Raw genomic sequence first — 18,831 nt, forward strand, 5'->3', positions numbered from 1 at the left:
AGGAAAAGCATCTGTCAGACAAGAGAGAAAAGGCCACTGGGTCTATTGTTTATTGAGTGGGTGGACATGGGTGATTCCTGTCAACCCATCAGCGTACGCCTATGGGGGGGGTCTCAGTCCAGTGGAAAAGCATAAGTGATTTCAAATTTGTTTTTCCCCTTAAAGGAAGATTTTTCTTTTGTTTATAGTACAAGATGGAGAGGATTTAATCTGTGCTAATATTAAGTATTAAGAAGGAATCCCAGGAGATTGAAAGAAAGGAGATGGACAGGTTGTATTGGAGAAGCAGTTATGGGACCAGGGATGCTAGCTGTGTCCGAGTAGTAGATGACAACTCCCTGTGTGTCTCTAGGGCTTGTGGGAAGCTGGCCAGGATTCTCAGCTGGGAAATTGGAATGTGTCCATCTTCCAAGTGGTGCTATTGCTCTCCTTCTGACTCCTCTTTTTCTTCTTTTTCCCTTTCTTGTCCTCTTCCACCTGGATCATCCTCCTCTTTTGTTCTCATGTGTAGCAGCCAAAGGAGTTTGACTTTTGACTACTATGTTTGGAAGTAGAATGCCAGTATCCCCAGCCCTGCCCCATGACATCACTCAGGAATCATAAGGGGGTATTAATAGCTGTATTTTTTTCATTACAGTAGAAGTGCAGTTAACACATACAGAAGGGATGATGGAAATAGCACATTGAGCAAACATCCCAGTAATAATTATTTCAGACAATTGGCATCGATGGATGCTAAATCTACTAGGCTATAGTAAGATGAAAAAGAAGACATTTGCATATTCTAGGAGTATCTTTCCATGAGGTATTTGTTAATTGCAAAGGAGGAAAATAATAACTTTACAGTGGAGAAACCTGGCAGATATCACATTAACCAAGTAATCAAAGTGAACATCACAAGTAATGAGATGTGTCAACACCACACATTCCCTGATATGATGTAAAGAGCAGGGCAAAATGCAGACTCTGACTTTAATCTTGATGAAGCATTAGACAAACCCAAATTGAGGGACATTCTAAAAGTAAAAATAATTATTTTCTGGGGATTACTTAAACAAATCATCCTGAGCATATAATCCAATCTTGCTTTGCAGTAAAAACATCTTGCAAATAAATAATTAGATTTGTATTCAGCATATGGAATTAATCTAAAGCTTCTGGCAGATATACAGAATTATCCATATGTCTTAAATAAATTCATAATAATAACTCATTGCCTTTCCAGAGCAATCTCAAAACCAAACGTGTTATTAGGGCTCCGAAATTTATTTTATTTTTTACATGAGCCGAAGCTATTTTATATGAAAATATTATAGGATTTTCCATCAAAAGCAACCAAGATGAGTATACCAGGGAAGCTTACTGCAGGATTTATTTGCACATTTTCTCTCTCTTGTGTTTTCCCTTCTGTCATTTGAGAAGAAAATAAAGAAAAATGCATTTTCTTCATGGTGTTCTTCTCTTTTTGAAATAATATTTGCTGTTTGAGAAGGAGGCTTCTGTTTCGGAGCTGTGGTCTCCCCCATCAGCAGAGGTGGAATATTCCACAACTATCGGTGGCGACAGCTTGGGCTGCAGAAGACAGCAGACAAATAGCTCCCTTTCCGGATTCTGGCTCGCTGCGCCACCGACTCCATCTTGGACTTCCTAGACTTAGGAAATTTTGCTCCAAATTATCTCTTCCTTCTTATTTTTCCTTACTTTTCTGACCTCTGCTGGTTGGAGTCCAGTCTCAATAAGGACGTTTCTAGTTCCAGATTGGGTTTTCCTTGTGACCTGGGTGGGGCAAAGAAACTCCAGGGCAGGAGTCCATGTAGTCACGTCCCCGAGGTGAACAAAACTGGTGTATTTCGGAGTCAGTATATCATCACTTTATTAGTCTCCCATCACTGCTGTGACAAATCATCACTAATTTGGTGGCTTAAAACAACATGACTTTATTATCTGACAGTTCTGGAGGTCAGAAGACCAAAATAGGCTTCACTAGGCCAATGTCAAGATGTTGACAGGATTGCCTACCTTCTGGAGGCTCTCGGGAAGATTGCATTCCTTGCCTTTCCCCTCCCCTCCAGAGATTGCCTGCCTTCCCTGGCTCCTGGTCTCCAGGCAGCTATCACATTAATCTGACCTTGACTCCCCCAGCCACTTATTTCTCTTGTGAGGACCCGTGTGGTGACCCTGGGCTCATCCAGATAGTCCAGAATAATCTCTCTGTCTCGGGAGCCTGAACATACACATATCTGCAAAGTCTCTTTTGCCATGGAAGATAATCTATTTGCAGGTTCTGGGGATTAGGAAGTGGGCATTTGTGGGGGGGACCATTACTCTGCTTATAATACTCAACCTGCCACCAATATGCAGTAAGGATGTGTTGAAAAAGCAGGATTTTGAAGATGTGGAGAACAATCTACCCTACCAGGGTCCATTGATGTGCTGAATATGATTATCAATATTCATGCAGTGGTTTTTAAACTCTATTTCATGAGATACTAAGGTGCATGGAGTATCTCTCTGGCTAGTTTCAGATAAAGTCTGGTCGATGAGTAGTTTGTTGATTGGCGCTCTTCTTCATCACCGGCATGTACTAAGGTAAAACACGACTAAACAGTTGAGATCCTAAGGCTAAGAGACAATGAAGGATTTTTTTCACATCGATCGTATCACCACTGAATAGTAAACTGCTAATGGGGAGGAAAATGAGTTTAATTTTTTGGTATGATGCCTGGCATAGTCACCTGTAGAGAGGAATTTGATAAAGGTTTTCATAAGAATTATTGCAACCACGATGATGAATGGGAATAGTGCCCCTTCCCTTAAAAAGGGATCTATAAGGTACACGGGATGGTTTGCGAGTAAGAATGGAACAGTGACATGGAGAGAACCATTACTCCCTAGGGAAAAGGATCCCAAAGCAGAATCCCGTGCCTCATTGACGTCATCTTCAGAAAACACAGCTCGATTTGCTCTGCTTCTAAATCCCCAATATTGTCAGTTAGCCTTTTCCAAAGATGTGTGTAAGTCAGGGCTTTGGTGAAGATTGGGCTGAAAACCAGCAACACTCTGACCTTTTACACCACCCAGGACCATTCTTTCCAGTGTCTGCAGAAGAAGGGAAAATCTGCTCAGTCAACAGGAGGGCGAACCTGTGGTGAAGGGTACGGATGCTGCATCCCTGCCCTCTCTGCCAGTGTCCTAAGGAGCGTCGTGGGGCTCCCCCCTGCTGCACCTGTGAGATCGATCAGGGTAATTTAGCTCAAGGAAGCATCGCTACAGAAACGGGCATAACAACCCTTGTGTCTATCCTTCTGGCTCTTTATATTTATGGAATGAAATAAAATTTGCTTGGAACAATTTGTTTTACCTCTCATTTATAATTTACTGTTTTCTGAATCAGAGTTATCGTGCCGCTTGACTAAGGAGTAATCTGACATACCTAAATGGCACAACACACCCCCAGTAAACAAATAAAACTATGACTGGCTGACAAGGAACTCACACTGGAGCAGTTAAAATTCTTCCTTTCAACGAGAATTGGGATATAAATATTGAGCAGACCCCAAAGAAAATGCAGAACAAATCTGTGCTTAGGAAGATTATAAATCATCAGAGCTCGGAGGAGACTACTGTTTAAGATCTCATCACCAATCATGAGTATGTGAAATCGTTTCCTTTCTCCACTCTTGGAGTAGAGAGCATGGATTGCTGAGAGGTGTGCACTTCAGGGAAAGCGTGCCATTTCCTCCCGTGTTTCAAGCCACTTTAGCGCTGAATGTTGGTGAGGTAAAAACTGATCGCAGCTCCCCTTTGTGACCTTTTATTTGCATTGTTTCGTAAAGGTAGTTAAGGCAGCCCCTAAAATAAAAATAATGGCACAACACCAGGGGGATACTGGATGGCATGCCTAGAGAAATGCACAAAAACACACAAAAATGGGAAGTTATACAATGTTCCCTAGCCAGTGATAACTAAGGTGCACAGAAATGAAAATGTCTCTGTATATGCCCCTGTGTGTGGCTGATTCCCTACAAGAATGTATGGAATGGGTTCCACTAGAAACCCAAAAGAGACATAATCATTTGGGAAATGAAAGCCGTCTACACAGTTCTCGTCTCTTCTAGGTGATTGCCACTGTGCCCTCATTTGTCAGCTGTAACTTCTCTAGGAATTGTGTCAGGCACATGAGCTTTGACGGAATTCGTTTTTATCAGCTAGACGTGGACAATATCTGGCCTCATAATAAGAATAACCTGAAACATGTATTTTTTTGTTTTCCCTTGCACTTGATTATTATTTTATTAATTAAATTTTCTCCAGGATAGAAGGAATGCATTATTAACAGTGTCAAGTCAACAATCTTTGAAAAATTTATATTAGGGAATCCAGCTACATAAAACAAGGATGGCTTTAAAACAGTCCAATGATTATATTCATTTGTTATTTTTTTAATTTTTTCTAAAACTGAAAAAAAAATTCTTATTGCCTTTGTTGATTATAAAAACATGCAAGCAATTCAGAGCAGTATCCCTTTGAACCAGCATTCATCTTTTAATTCTCTTTGTGATATACCTGAATTGAATTTTATAACTATAGTGCCCTGTTAGCAATCGGGTAGCGAAAGCAAGAGGCCAGTTGTCTTTCTAGGCTATAAATTTAGACTCACTCCATTTCTTTCCTTTTCTTTGCAATTTTTGCAATTTTGCAAATATAATTGAGGCTGTCCTCATGAACACCAGACATGTAACATGTAAGTAAATTGTCATCCGACAGTCCATAGCAAACTGACTTCTGATTTTTTTCAAATATTTTTACAATTCACTGAAGAGCAATTGAACGTTCAGATAACAAAAGCCATACATATATAAAGATTATTTATTTATTTATTTGCAAGAGAGCAGAGCGAGAATACGAGTTGGGGGGCGGGCAGAGGGAGAGGGACAAGCAGACTCCCCACTGATGAGGGACTTGATCCCAGGACCCTGACCGAAGTCATGACCTGAGCTGAAGGCAGACGCTTAGCCCACTGAGCCACCCAGGCGCCCCTAAAAGCCATGTATTTTTACAAACGTTAAAATCAGGGAAATACTTCAGTAATTAATTTGCTTATTTCAGTTACCAATATAATTGCTATCTTCACATATTTTATAATTTTGCCTCTTTTTTCTTAAGGAAATAGTTCACGTATCATGTTGATTAAATATTTTGAAAGAAATAGCTTTAGAAGGGCGAAGCAAAGAAATTGAAATTTTTGTGCCATTGAATTATTTCATTAGAATCGTAGGTTCTAAACCTGGAAGGGGCCTCAAAGTTGAACCACTCAGTTGGGACATCCACCTTTGCCTCAGTATCTTTGCCCAGTGCTTATCCAATCTATGCTCGAAACTTCTCTAGGATGTGAAGTCTGCTGCCTCTTATAAGAGGCAGTTCCGTTTGTATTTAAAGCTATTCTTTCTTATCCAAAACTTGTATCTCTTTTTCGGTACATTCCAGGATTAGCTTTATAGCAATATTACATGAGTCATGTCCTAACTGCAGAAAAACTGCCTGATTTTGGATATAGGCATGGATGATATACCCAATAGCTGATACTATGTTAGAGGACTTTCATTCTCAAATGCAGCTTTAAAATTCTAGAAATTTTTAGAAATAATGTAACTGTTTCTATTCAGTTACTTTTTAATTGGAGAATTACTTTTAAATCAATCATACACAAATCTACAAACCAAAATTAGAACCATAATCTCCTACAAAGAAAAAAAAAATCTACTCAGAACATAGGCAGTTCAATGAATCTTTAGTCTGTGGGACCAATTAACCTTAGTTCCAAAAGGCAAGAAATTCCACTGATGGTATCAGGTTATTTATTTATTGGGTTTGAGTAGAATTACAATTTCATATGCTCAGCTTGGTTCAAAGTACCACTCTTGCCATTGACTTTTCTTCCCCATATAGGGCAATGGGAGGTAAAATTTAGTGTCTGTCAGACAGTTCTTTGAGGAAAAGTTAAGAATTCTGATTCTAGATCACTTATGTTTCATTTTTAGAGTATATATAAGTGATCTTTATTTTTGTGGTATTGCAGGGACGTGTACGAAAAATAGATTGTGTGTTATCTCTTGCTGCATACAAATTATCCCCAAAACTTAACAACTGAGAAAAACAAACATGTTTCATCTCACAGTTTCTGGGCATCAGGAATCCAAGAGCAGTGTAGCTGAGTGGTTCCTGCTCGGGGTCTCCCTGGTGGCGGGTGTTGTGGATTTGTGGTTATCACAAGGTGCCTCCAGGCAAAGATGTACTTCCCGGCTCCCATGGGCCTTAACGTACAGCTCCCTCCTAGCTTTCCCTAGCAGTAAGTGATCTAAGAGCAAGAGAAAGAGAGAGAGCCTAAGTCACAAGGGTCAGTCTTTTTGTAACCTATAAAGTAAATAAGTCATGGAGACAAAATGTACAGCATGGGGAATATAGTCAATAATATTATAATAAAGTTGTATGGTGACAGATGGAGACCACACTTACCGTAGCGAGAGCATTGAGTAATGTGTAGAACTGTCGAATCAATACACCTAAAGCTAATAGAACACTCTGTTAATTATACTTCCATAAAAAAAGATACACAGAGACTGAAAGGGAAGGGATAATGAAAGATATTCCATGTAAATGGGATAAATACCTGATCAACAGGAAAAGAACTCACCCTGGAAAATTAGAATCAAGTTTTCAGAGCACAGGGGATCGTTAGGGGTCCAACACAGGATGACTCTGAGTAGATCATGGGACAGGTTATTAAGAATGTGTTCCAGGGCGCCTGGGTGGCTCAGTTGGTTAAGCGACTGCCTTCGGCTCAGGTCATGATCCTGGAGTCCCGGGATCGAGTCCCGCATCGGGCTCCCTGCTCAGCGGGGCCTGCTTCTCCCTCTCCCACTCCCCATTTGTGTTCCCTCTCTCGCTGTGTCTTTCTCTGTCAAATAAATAAATAAAATCTTAAAAAAAAAAAAAAGAATGTTTTCCAGCCAGTCCCAGGAAGTAAATTCTACATTATATTAGGAAGGATAATTGAGAGAAAGAATGGTGTTTTGAAGAAGAGTTAAACAAAGCATTGGGTCGCCGATCCATTGCACGAAATTGAGCGAATGAGGTAGCTGTAATGGAGGGCATCAGGGATGGGAGGAAAGGTCCCCAGGTTGGCCAGGTGAATGTTGGAAGCAAACTAGCCATAAACACCGGTGTGATGGGAACCGGAGTCCTGGAGAGGCAGGGCAGCTCGGCAACGGGTCTTTATAGGCAGAGAGTGAGGACTGATTTCTTCCATCAAGGGTACATTGATAAAATCAGATTGACATGGGATAATGGAAGCATGAGAAATAGTACAAGCAAATATATAAAGACTGGCAGGGAGAAGGGAAGAGTCTGGGAAGAGGTCGGTGTGAAGTATTTGCAAAGACTGGGAAGGCAGCTTTAACCTCGGGTGGGTCTTAGATGTCGGGTTATAGGTGTCACCCACACTGGAGTTAATGTGTCCAGGTAGGATTTCTCAGTGCTGTAGTTAGGCGCTGGAAAACTACGGAGCTGCCGGGTCATAGTGGAACCCATCACTTCGGTGGGTCTTTCAAAATATATTATAGATGATTCTAAATGGAAAGTACAATGCAGAATTGGATGACCTAATTTGGTTGCACTTTTAGCGAGAGAAAAGGTAAGCTATAATGCCACATGTGTGATTATACAATTTAATTTTCCTCCTATTCAGAGTGAGGTCCTTTTATGGCAACAGTAATTAATTAGGGTGAAATGTCACAAACATATTATTTTTCTATTGATTTTTGGAAGTTTGGAGCTTTTTTTTTTTTTTTTCAGAATGATGAAATCTGCTATGTTGTAAGATTCATGTGAAGGAAAGCTTGCCAGTTTTCGCCCACCCCAATCCTAAATCTGTTTCAATCTAGGTAGTACAGTATGTACTGTTGTTTCCAAGCAGAGGAGATTTCGTTGTGCACAGAAAAAAATCTTTCATTTTGGACCTAATTTTTTTTCCTTAGGATGTCGGGCATTTGGAAGTGGACATAAAATCCAAAAAATTTTACTATCTTGGATTTAATATATTCTTTGATGAGTCTTTTTACTTTTTTAACACACTGGTCCCTCATCCTCATAATAAAAAAGGAGAAAGTTAGCACTTGTTTATGAAGACAGGATATGTACAAGGCCGAGAGAAATTCATAGATGCGTTTCCTACATACAAATTGTAATAAATCAGTTAACTTTGTGTATCTTGGTTCACCGATCTATGACATGTTTAAAAAATAAGTTAGCAAAAGTAAATTTAAAGAACTATGTTAAGTTATACTTACTAAAATGTCCCACAGAGTTTGTTCTGAAAATGCAGATATTGCTAGACTATTGTTTTTCTCCTGTGGGTTTTATTTGCAGTTAAACATTGTAATTCATCACTTGAATTCTTATCTAGCAATGACAATTGTGTTTTTATCTTTATATATATTGAAATTATGAAACACTTGCTTCTAGAATGTTGATCAAAGGTAAAATCATCTGTAGCTATTGATAAAAAGTAAATTTTAGATTATATCTATTTTTAAAATATTATTTTAATAGCCTATTTATGATTTCCACTTTTAAGAATTGTCCCCTTCCAAAAAAAAAGCCACTTACATATGTTTATACATAGGTATAAACATGATTTTACAGAAACATTTGTAGTCGAAATTGAAAAGTAAGATTTAAGTTAATCTGTGGTAAAAAATAAATAAAAACTTAGTTTACTGGGAGCAATGCATTTGATAAGATTTGGCACCATTCTTTTTAACTGGAAAGAAGAAAAAATATTATTATTTAGGGATGATATGATTTTTATCCTTGGAAAATGCAAGGTAATTTAATGAAAATCTAGTTGAAAAAAATAGAGGTCAGTGAGAAAACAGACTATACGATTAATATATAAAATGAATTATATATGTATTACTGAATATAATGGAAGAAAATGGCCTACAAATTTAATTTGGAAACAATAACAATTACTCATAAAATACATAGGTAGAAATTTAACAAGGAATATCCAGTATCAATAAAAAGAATGCCGTATAACTATTGGAGCAAACAAAAGAAAAAGAGTAAACGCAGAAACATTATTTCTTGCTGTGAAGCTCCGTGTTACAAAACACTGATTAATCCAAAATCTCATATACAGATTCAATTTTAGCTCAGTCTCAATCTTACAAAAGCTTTTTGTTTTCAACTCCACAAAATAATTTTGAAATTTAGATGGAGGAATGAACAGGAGCAAATGGGCAGAGGAGTAAGATTTGAGGAAGGAATTGGCTCACTGGCATTTGTTGGGGAAATAGAATTAAAAACAAAACCATCTCTCCGTGGGAGATGCCTGTGGGATGGTGGGGCAGCCATTTGAAGTAAAAACTCAAAGACAGAAAGAGGGAGGAAAAAAGGAATGAAGGAAAGATGGAAGGAAGAAAGCCTTCATACTTTTTACCGAGTTATTATTTGGTATTTGATATTTATTTAATCAATTATTTAATAGTTATTTAATATGTATTTAAATATTCAAAAATGACATCATGAAAGTACAATAAATATATATATAGGGTTCTTTAAAAATAACGTTCAGTATAGGAAGACTTTTTAAAGCACATTATTATTACAGGAAATTATTTTAACATATAATTTTGATGACATAAAATTTTTAAAACAAAATATGAAAAATAGGTCCGTCTAACAAAATTCCCATTTAAATGAATAGAAGTTAAATGAAAACCTGAGAAAAAAGTTTTTTCAATATATATGACATTCCTTCTCTCCTTAATATGTATTCCTAATATATGATCAATGTGAAGAGAAAATCCTCACAGTAGAAAAAAATAGTAAAATACACAGAATTGATTCACAAAGGGAGAAAAACATGAGATATTCACCTTTTTAGTTATCCTGTAATTTTACCTCGATGAACTTGTATCCACAATTCAATTGTATGATTCCTATTTTTTAAACATATATACTCTAAAAATCGTACGGAGATGATTTAAGAAGATTGATGAGTTTGCTTTTGCCATTTTCCTCTTATTTACCTATAATAGGCAAGTCGGCCTTATTAATGGACGAGATCTACATGTAGAAATGGTTTCTTATAATCAAAATATGACTTAAGACTATTATCATTTAACCTTTTTATCATTGCAAATAACATGCACTTAGAATTAGGTGGTAATTAATTATTCTTTTCAAGTTTATTTATTCAGAACCACTTGCTAAAATACGATATTAATACATAAACATAAATTGTACAATAATACATGTTAAATATTTCCCATAAAAGCCAAAGGCTTCTTTTCACCCTGGCAGATAGAAATGGGATTATTCTCTTCTTTGTGTTCCTTTCTGACTAGGTCTGGAAAAGATCTTCCTCCTTTTGGCAAGAAAACTGCTGTTAATATATTCAACAAATCCAGGTTAGGTCTTTTTTTTTTTTTTTTTTAAATCTCACATGGCTTTCATAGACTACACGCAATGGGAAATTCTCATATTTCCCTAATGAGAAAAATCGGTGTTTTTGCAGGAAAGCAAAGTGACACTCTGCCCTTTGTGAGGTAGACACTGTACAGCACTACAAAAGCGTATTTCTTTTACTATTACAAATGAAAATTCCACAAGTTCAAATATAACATGAAGTCCATGGCTTCCTTTCCGGGACGCCTTCCTGAGGCCAGATGCTCTCTTGCGGTTCGGCTAAAACCAAAGCCCTCGCAGTGTGCTGTGTTAATGTGTTAACGGGTGAGTCTGCATCTTCTTGATATTACAGTTTGCAAATATTCTCGAGGCAAAAGCCCATGGAACCACCGTCGGATGCTGTGCGGCACCCATAACGTTACATGGCAGTGACATGCAAAACGCATTAAATGCAATACGAACTCAGCAATTGTGACTTGCTGCAGGGGCCATAAGCAGAGCAAGGGGTACTCCTGCCACTATCCTTTCGGAAGATCTCGGTGCTGGTAAAGACAGCATATCTAGCACTCGGGGGTCCAGTAATAACACTGCAATGGCAGCAACAAGTCCATATTCTGGTAACACGGGAATGGTTGCCTTATAGGCAGCAGGTGTAATGCATACCAAATCACGGCGATCATTTACTAACATGTTTGAATTTGGTGTGAGTTTTTTTTACTATCACTAATGTTCAAGTATTTTATGCACAGAATGAAAATAATAACAGTCCCCGATCTGTAGCATTATGCTCAGGATTAAATGAGGCGATTTTTGTGACGTGGTTAGCATGGTGCTTGGTATAAATAAATCTTCGGTTCAGTGTGAGCCATTCTTGTTGCTGTTGTGTCAGAGAAAGCTGAGGTTCCTCTGGGAAACTCACTTCAGTATGTGGAAATCTGGACCTTATGGTGTTTCTGTCTCTGTCACTTGGAGTCACAGCTCATTTAGCTGGGAAACTGTGAGTTGGACCGATTTTAATAATCGGTGGATTGTCAGGTTTTTAAAAGTGCAAATCAGATTGTGTCCGCGGCTTCCCATTGTTCTTAGAATAAAATAACGATGAGAGGTAGACCTTTGCCAACCTCACTGGCCTCAGCTCCAGCTTCTCCCTTCGCCACACCACTCCTCCCGCACCCCCAAATCTACAGGGGTGCTCCAGAGGAACCTCTCGCCAGCACTCTGTTGTTGTCTTTCTGGACTTCTCCCAGGCTGTCCTTTGACCTGCAATGGCCCCTTCTTTCCAGTCCTATATACCTGGCTAGCTGCTCTCATTCTTTAAAAGTGACATCTCCCGGGAAGTTAACCCCAAGCCCAGCCCGTGTCAATGCAGCGGTGAGGCAGTCATGTGTGCAGGGGTAAGGCGGGGAGGGTGCTCATAGCTCGCTGTAAGTGCTCAGTAAGTATCTCTTCTTGCTTTCTTTTGAGCCCCTAATACTTTGCTCTTCTTGGTGACTGTCATCACCCTCTGGTCACTTACCCTCAGTGCAGTGAAGCACTGGGGGTGGGAGCGCTGCGGTCTGTGTGCACGCCCTATCACAGGAAGATTTGGACACCTGACTGCATGAGGGGTAAATCCATGATTTCAAGTCAGCTTCAGATTTTATATTTTATCTTCAGCCTGTGGGCAGGATTGCAACAGACCATTCCCAGAAGAAATGTGTCATTGGCCCTGCCACACAGGGAAACCCACGACCTCCTTACATTTCCTTGAATTTCACATTCCTTCCTTTTGTTCATGAGGCTTCTCCAACCGCCCTTAGGATCTTAAAAGCTGAGATGTAATTTTGTTGTAAAAAAATATTTATTTCTTTCACATTCTAAACATGCAACCTAAACAAATCAGATGCCTAGTTTCAAGCATTTCTGTTGGTCGTATATTTTTTTTACATTTTCTATTTAAATTCAATTAATTAACATATAATGTATTATTGGTTTCAGAGGTATAGACCTTATATAACATCCTGTGCTCATTCCATCACATGCCCTCCCTAATGTCCATCACCCAGTTACCCCATCCCTCCACGCTCCTCCCCTCCGGCAACCCTCTGTTTGTTTCCTATGAGTAAGAGTCTCTTATGATTTGTCTTCCTCTCTGGTTCCATCTTGTTTTATTTTTCCTCTCTTCCCCTATGATTTTGTTTTGTTTCTTAAATTCCACATATCAGTGAGATCATATGATAATTGTCTTTCTCTGACTGACTTATTTTGCTTAGCATAATACCCTCTAGTTCCATCCATGTCATTGCAAATGTCAAGATTTCATTTTTTATGGCTACGTAATATTCCATTGTATATATTCCGTGTGTGTGTGTGTGTGTGTGTATCATCTTCTTTTATCTATTCATCTGTCAATGGACATCTGGGATCTCTCCATAGTCTGTGTATTGTGGACATTGCTGCTATAAACATCGGGGTGCACGTACCCCTTTGGGTCCCTACATTTGTATCTTTGGGGTAAATACCCGGTAGTGCAATTGCTGGGTCAGAGGGTAGCTCTATTTTCAACTTTTTGAGGAACCTCCATACTGTTTTCCAGAGTGGCTGCACCAGCTTGCATTCCAAACTGCTGGTAGTGTTTTGACTCTGAATTTGCTGTGCTGCCTCCCACCTCCAAATCTAACTGTTATTGAAAATCTGATGACGGTGGAGCATTTCTGAATTGAGTTTTAAAGTCTCTTCCAGAACAAATGTCTTCAATACAGGTGGAAGCTGTAGGTCTGCACAGATCTTTTTCACAATAGTTGCAGAATTGCTATGATTTTCCCTGTGTCTTTTACACTACCACCCACCTCTCCTTTACGATTTTGAAAAAGAAATATGAGGCATAGCTGAAGTAAATATTCTGAAATTGATTGATACAAATTCCAGGATTGTCTGCATCTAAGTGCCATATACAGTCTGGTTTACTATTTTTTTCTGAGACATTTAGAATCCATCTCCTTAGTCCAGAAAAACTTTCAAGTGTCTTAAGAGCTTTAATTGTTATTTGTGTGTGTGTGTTTGACCCTTTGAGCCTTTCTAAATGCAACTATTCCAATTCATAAGGGCCAGGCTCTCGTACATAATCATCCAGGGCCGTTGGGCAGAGCCAGTATCCTCCCAAAAGAGCATATGGGTCTTGGCTTGACAGACGTACATTTCAGTCTCAGTATGAATCGTATTTGTCAGCTGATTCTTTTAGTAGATTGTATTCAGATTTGCTTTGCCATCTTCACTCTTATAGTTTGGGGAAGGGGAGGTCCCATAGTGCAAATCAGAAAAATAACAACAGGAAATCTGCATATTTAGCAATGCTAATGCTGAAAGTATGTCATTAAAAATGAGACTCTTTGAATATTGTATTGGCTGCTAGGTTAGAAATGGTAATCATTAAATTTGTATCATTACCCTCTCCCTGAACATTGTAATCCCTGCCTATCATGGCCTTCCCATCACTGAGGGTTTACTTCAATTCCTTTCTCTTTATGAAAACACTGAATATGTCATTTTCCTGTATCACTTTCTTCCTTGAAGTTCTAATTCAACTTTTCACCTTTAATCATAAATTGCTTCTCATCATTGTTTTAACCAATTTCAGTTTGTGTCCAATCTTCCTAATGCATGGGAAAACTAACATAAGTTAAAAGTTCAGGTTTTGCAGTCAGATAGGGTGAATTGAAATGTATCCATCCATTCCATAAATATTGGTTGACTGCCCTTTATGTGCCAAGAACATGTTTTGTTCTAGACACTGAGATGCAAAGTGAATAAATCATACAAAATTCCTGTTCTCTAATGGTTGACATTCAAGGAGGTGGTGACACCATATAAACAACTAAACAAATACATATCATAATATCAGGTATTGATATGGAAATGAAGGGGGGAAAGAAATCCAAAAGGATAAAAAGCGAGAAGGTTGGGAGCATGCTATTACTTAGGTAGTGTGGATAAGAGACACCTCTCTGATGATATAGGACAAATCGTGAGGGTACACGGAGAGAAGAACATTCCAGGAAGAGAAAGAGCAAGTGTTAAAAGGCAGGGGGTGCTTGACATGTTCCAAGAACAGCAAGCAGTCAGTGTGCCTGGAGCAGAATGGCAGAGATGTAAGTGGTGAATTTGGAGAGAAGGCAAGGTGCTGGCCTTGGGCACCAGGACACGGGTTCTGAATTGCAGTGGCAGAAGCCATGGAGGGTTGACAGGACAGTGGCGTGCTCACACTTGCATCATGAAAGAATTTCCCTGGTGGTTCTGTGGATGACAGATTATAGGGCAGCATCTTTCAAATGTTTTGACCATTAACCATTGTATAAATCCATTTTACAGTGTGGCCCAGGGTAATATATATATATATATATAGAGAGAGAGAGAGAGAGAGAAAGAGAGAGAGAGAGAGAGGCTTTTTTCATAAATTTGTCATAAAACTACACCTTTGGAAGCTGATGGTATACCTTCCAATTCTGGTATTTTGGAATTTATAGGAATTAATGTATGTATGCGTTTCATTATCACATAAACTTCTATTAAACTCCTTCTCCTCATCTGCAGTTATGGTGTGTCCCATTCCCAGCATCTGATGATCCAAATTAAAAAGCTATCCCTCTCTGGAGTAATCAATTGACAGGGAAAGGTGGCCCATTGACAGTTGTTGGGTTTGCTCTGAAGAAAGCTTGTGTAGGGTTGGGGAACTACAAGAGGCAATATATTGGACAGATGAGGGTGTGGGTAGCAATCTGCAGTCTGGCTGTCTGGTATCTTTATGTAATTCACACTAACTAATGTCATCAGATCAAGATCTGCAGTTTACTTTCTGGATATCTATACATAAGTTGCTTAAACTTTCTGTAAGCCATGGTTTCCACATGTACATGATGAGAACTGTATTCAAACCAATTTCATTGGTTGTTGTGATGGACACGTGCGATAGCATGCAGAGCTCGTAGAGAATGTTCACTCCTCTCATCTGGTTCACCACCACTGATGTTCTTCGAGTTCCCTGAATGTGCCCAAGTCGTTGTTCACCCTGAGATGGTGCAGACTGTTCTTCCAAGCCTCATGTTCCTCACTGAGCAACCTCTGCTCATCAATCGTGGTGGATCCCAGGCAGCAGTTCTTCAACAAAATCTCGCCTGATTGCCCAGACTCGTTCCCAGATTTCCCTCTACCTGGCCTTTCCTTCTCACACTTTGCCTTTTTACAATATTCACGTGGTGATTTGATTAATTTCTTCCTAAGACCATAAGTTCAATGAAGGATCATTTCTGTTTTGTGCATCATTGTATCTCCAACATCTATCCCAGAGCCTGACATTCCATCAATATTTGTTGACTGAATGTTCGATGAATATTATCATTATTTCATTGCAGTGGTGATTGGGTGGTAAGTCCTTTTTAAAGAACCTATTCAACTGAGGTAAGATCTGACATCTGCCATTCGGGGCCCAGCCAGCAACCAACCCTCCTACCCTGAGAACTTTTTTCAACATAAAGCTGATAGTCTATTCACTTGGGTTTTCTTTGTTGATTCATTTTTTTAAACTCTCTGTCATTATCTGGCTCAATATTATTTTGCCATGCTGTATAGAATCCATAGGATTCATTCTGTAGCAAATTTCCATTCCTACTGAAGTATACATGGTGGACAGCATTGAAATATTTGCTGGCTTTCCAGCTTCATCTCTGACACCCGTTTATTATTTAGTACTGAAATTCATTCTCTAAGCTTTCATGAACACATACTGCAAGCTGTTTTGATGACTGCCTTCTTAGGAATCAACTGTTTCTTCTTCAGAATTTGCTTTCTATGGGTCAATTTAACCTTAAAATATTTTGAAAGCTCTACATGACCATTACAATAATTGCAAAAATATTTATTTTTATTTTCTGAATGTAAGCCGTATTGTCTCAGTGGGAAAATCCGCTGAAGCCATCGTTAATTCAGGGGAGCTGTCATGGGGCTGCTGAAAGACCTCAACGGCCATTTACTCTCTAACTCCCTCTGTTCTGGAATGGTTCGTGCAGGTTTCAGGAGTTGTTTTAACCTCCAAATTGTAAGTTGCACACTGACAGAATTTCAGTCAGAAGATTTTTCAGAATTAAATTTTAGTTAGGAGAAAAATATCCCACCCTGAGATAGGAGTGGGCGGATGATTTAGGTTAATCTCTTTCAAAAAGTTTAATTCAGAGTGGGTTTTAAGGTTACCTTTATCATGACAATGATATTTTCATGTGTGTGTCTTACAGAAAGATCTGTAAATAAACTTATCTTTTCAAAACTTTTATGGGTTGCACTCTGATGCATAATAAAATCATCAATTAACACTGAAAAATCTTCAGCTTTACTTTTATGTTAGCCAATTAAGAGGGTTAAAGGATAATAGCACTCTATGCTTAAATTCCTTTCCACAAACTAAAACAATCTTAGGACCACTTTTTTTTAGTTACTTCATATAACCTTCATTATGGTTATATGAAGTAAAAATAAGATTCTCTTAGTTTGGATATAAAAAGGAAAAAAACTAAAAAGGCATATAATTTCAATCAAAAATATAATGTTCCTAAACAAGATGAGTCATTGCTTTTCTTTGATCTTTGAGGGGAGAAAAAGTATTGGATTTCCCTGTGGAAGCACCTGCCTTCAGTGCTTAGCATTTATTAAAACTACTGACCACTTTTTCCCCCTGCTTTGCAGGACTGATTTAGCAACTTGCTTAAGTATTACATCCAGCATATCATATAAGCTATGAAAAATGCATTCTTTTTCATCTTCAGAGACCATTTAAAACGTTGAGTTATGCATTTTAAAGTCAAATAAACAGAGTTATTGAGTAGCCTGGATGTCTAATCACTCCAGACATAGTTTGTGTTTTTTACCCCAGACTAGATTCGCCTGCAGAGTGACTCTTTACTCAGCAGGATTTCTACCAGCTGCCCATGTGCCCTGTTAGAGCAAATGCATTCATTACACAGGAAAGCAAGGTACTGGGGATTCATAAATAGCTTAAAATAATTTTTAAATACAAGAATTAGAAACTTTGAATTGTATCCATGATCACCCTTCTATGCATCCAGACCAGAAGAGATTATGGAAACAGAGTGAAAAGGCAGAGCAGAAGAAAAAGAAAAGGTGGGAAGCAGAATTTGGGGTCAGATAGGGAGCACCAGCCCTATGTGGGGCAAGAAGCTGCAGTTACTCAATTCAGAGGCTAAACCATCAGGCCTGAGGGCACCCAAACCTAGACACCTTGATAGTGACAAAACTCTGACTCTAGCAGGACACTTCTTACACAGTTTTTGCTGAGGCCTGACGTTTGGGGCAATAGATTGGGCTGAAAAGCGGATGAGTTGGGGTAGCAGAATGGCAGAATAGCCAGAAACAAGGAAAAAACCCTAAAAGTCATAGATTACATTGTTATCATTAAAACTACTAATGGTGGTAATTCTAGATAACCTGTTAAGTGGATACATAATCACTTCATATACTTCAACAAGCCAGCCCTCTTAGGTAAGAATAATATAACCCCTTCTACAAGCAAGGAAGCTGAGGCCTAAAGAATTTAAATGCTTTGCATAAACACACAGATTTCACATTTAGCTCCCGCTTCAAAGCCCATACTTTTCTGTGTCTCTTCGTGAACATGAGGTTGCAGCACGATACCTCTAGTTGATGTATTTACAAGCAAAAGCCAGGAATAACTTACGTAACTCAAATAAAACCTGGATACAGTGTCAGGTATTGTATTAGTTATCTATTGCTGCATAACGAACTGCCACAAATGTAGAAGCTTAAAACAATACTGGCTTATCTCACAGTGTCTGTGGGTCAGGAGTCCAGGCGCAGAAGTGCAGGCCCAGCTTAACCGGTTCCTCTGCTGTGGGTTTCCCCAGGACTCCAGCTTAACTGGTTCCTCTGCTCTGGGTTTCCCCAGGACTCCAGCTTAACTGGTTCCTCTGCTCTGGGTTCAAGGTCTTGGGCAGGGATGAAGCCTCATTTGAAGCCTTGACCGTGGAAGGATCCATTTCTAAGTTCATGTGGTTGTTAGCAGAACTCAAGTTCTGCGGGTTGTTGGACTAAGAACCATTGCCTGGAGGCCTTGCTCAGTTCCTGACTACATGGGCCTCTCCAGTTTGTCCCGTCAAAGTCAGCAAAGGAAAGAGTCAGTTGGTAAGGGTGAAATCTTTGCCTTATGGGGCCTTAGCTCATCCCATCAGTTTTGCTAGGCCAGCCCACATTGAGGAGGAGGGGAGTACACATGAGCACAAAGGTGGGGTCCCTGGGGGCCATCTGAACGTCTATCCTCAACAGATATGGAGATTAAAATGCCTTTTATAAGAAATG

General features: G+C 39.0%; 1 protein-coding gene across 1 annotated transcript in view; it reads left to right on the forward strand.

Moving 5' to 3' along the window:
- The window catches only part of NALF1 (NALCN channel auxiliary factor 1), a 612,892-nt gene that overhangs the window by 410,081 nt on the left and 183,980 nt on the right, over positions 1 to 18,831 (forward strand). The window lies entirely within an intron of this gene.

This window comes from Mirounga angustirostris, unplaced genomic scaffold (assembly GCF_029215605.1).
Source record: "Mirounga angustirostris isolate CCGP_5_RB_7025 unplaced genomic scaffold, mMirAng1.0.hap1 SCAF_3, whole genome shotgun sequence".
NCBI classification, from domain to species: domain Eukaryota; kingdom Metazoa; phylum Chordata; class Mammalia; order Carnivora; family Phocidae; genus Mirounga; species Mirounga angustirostris.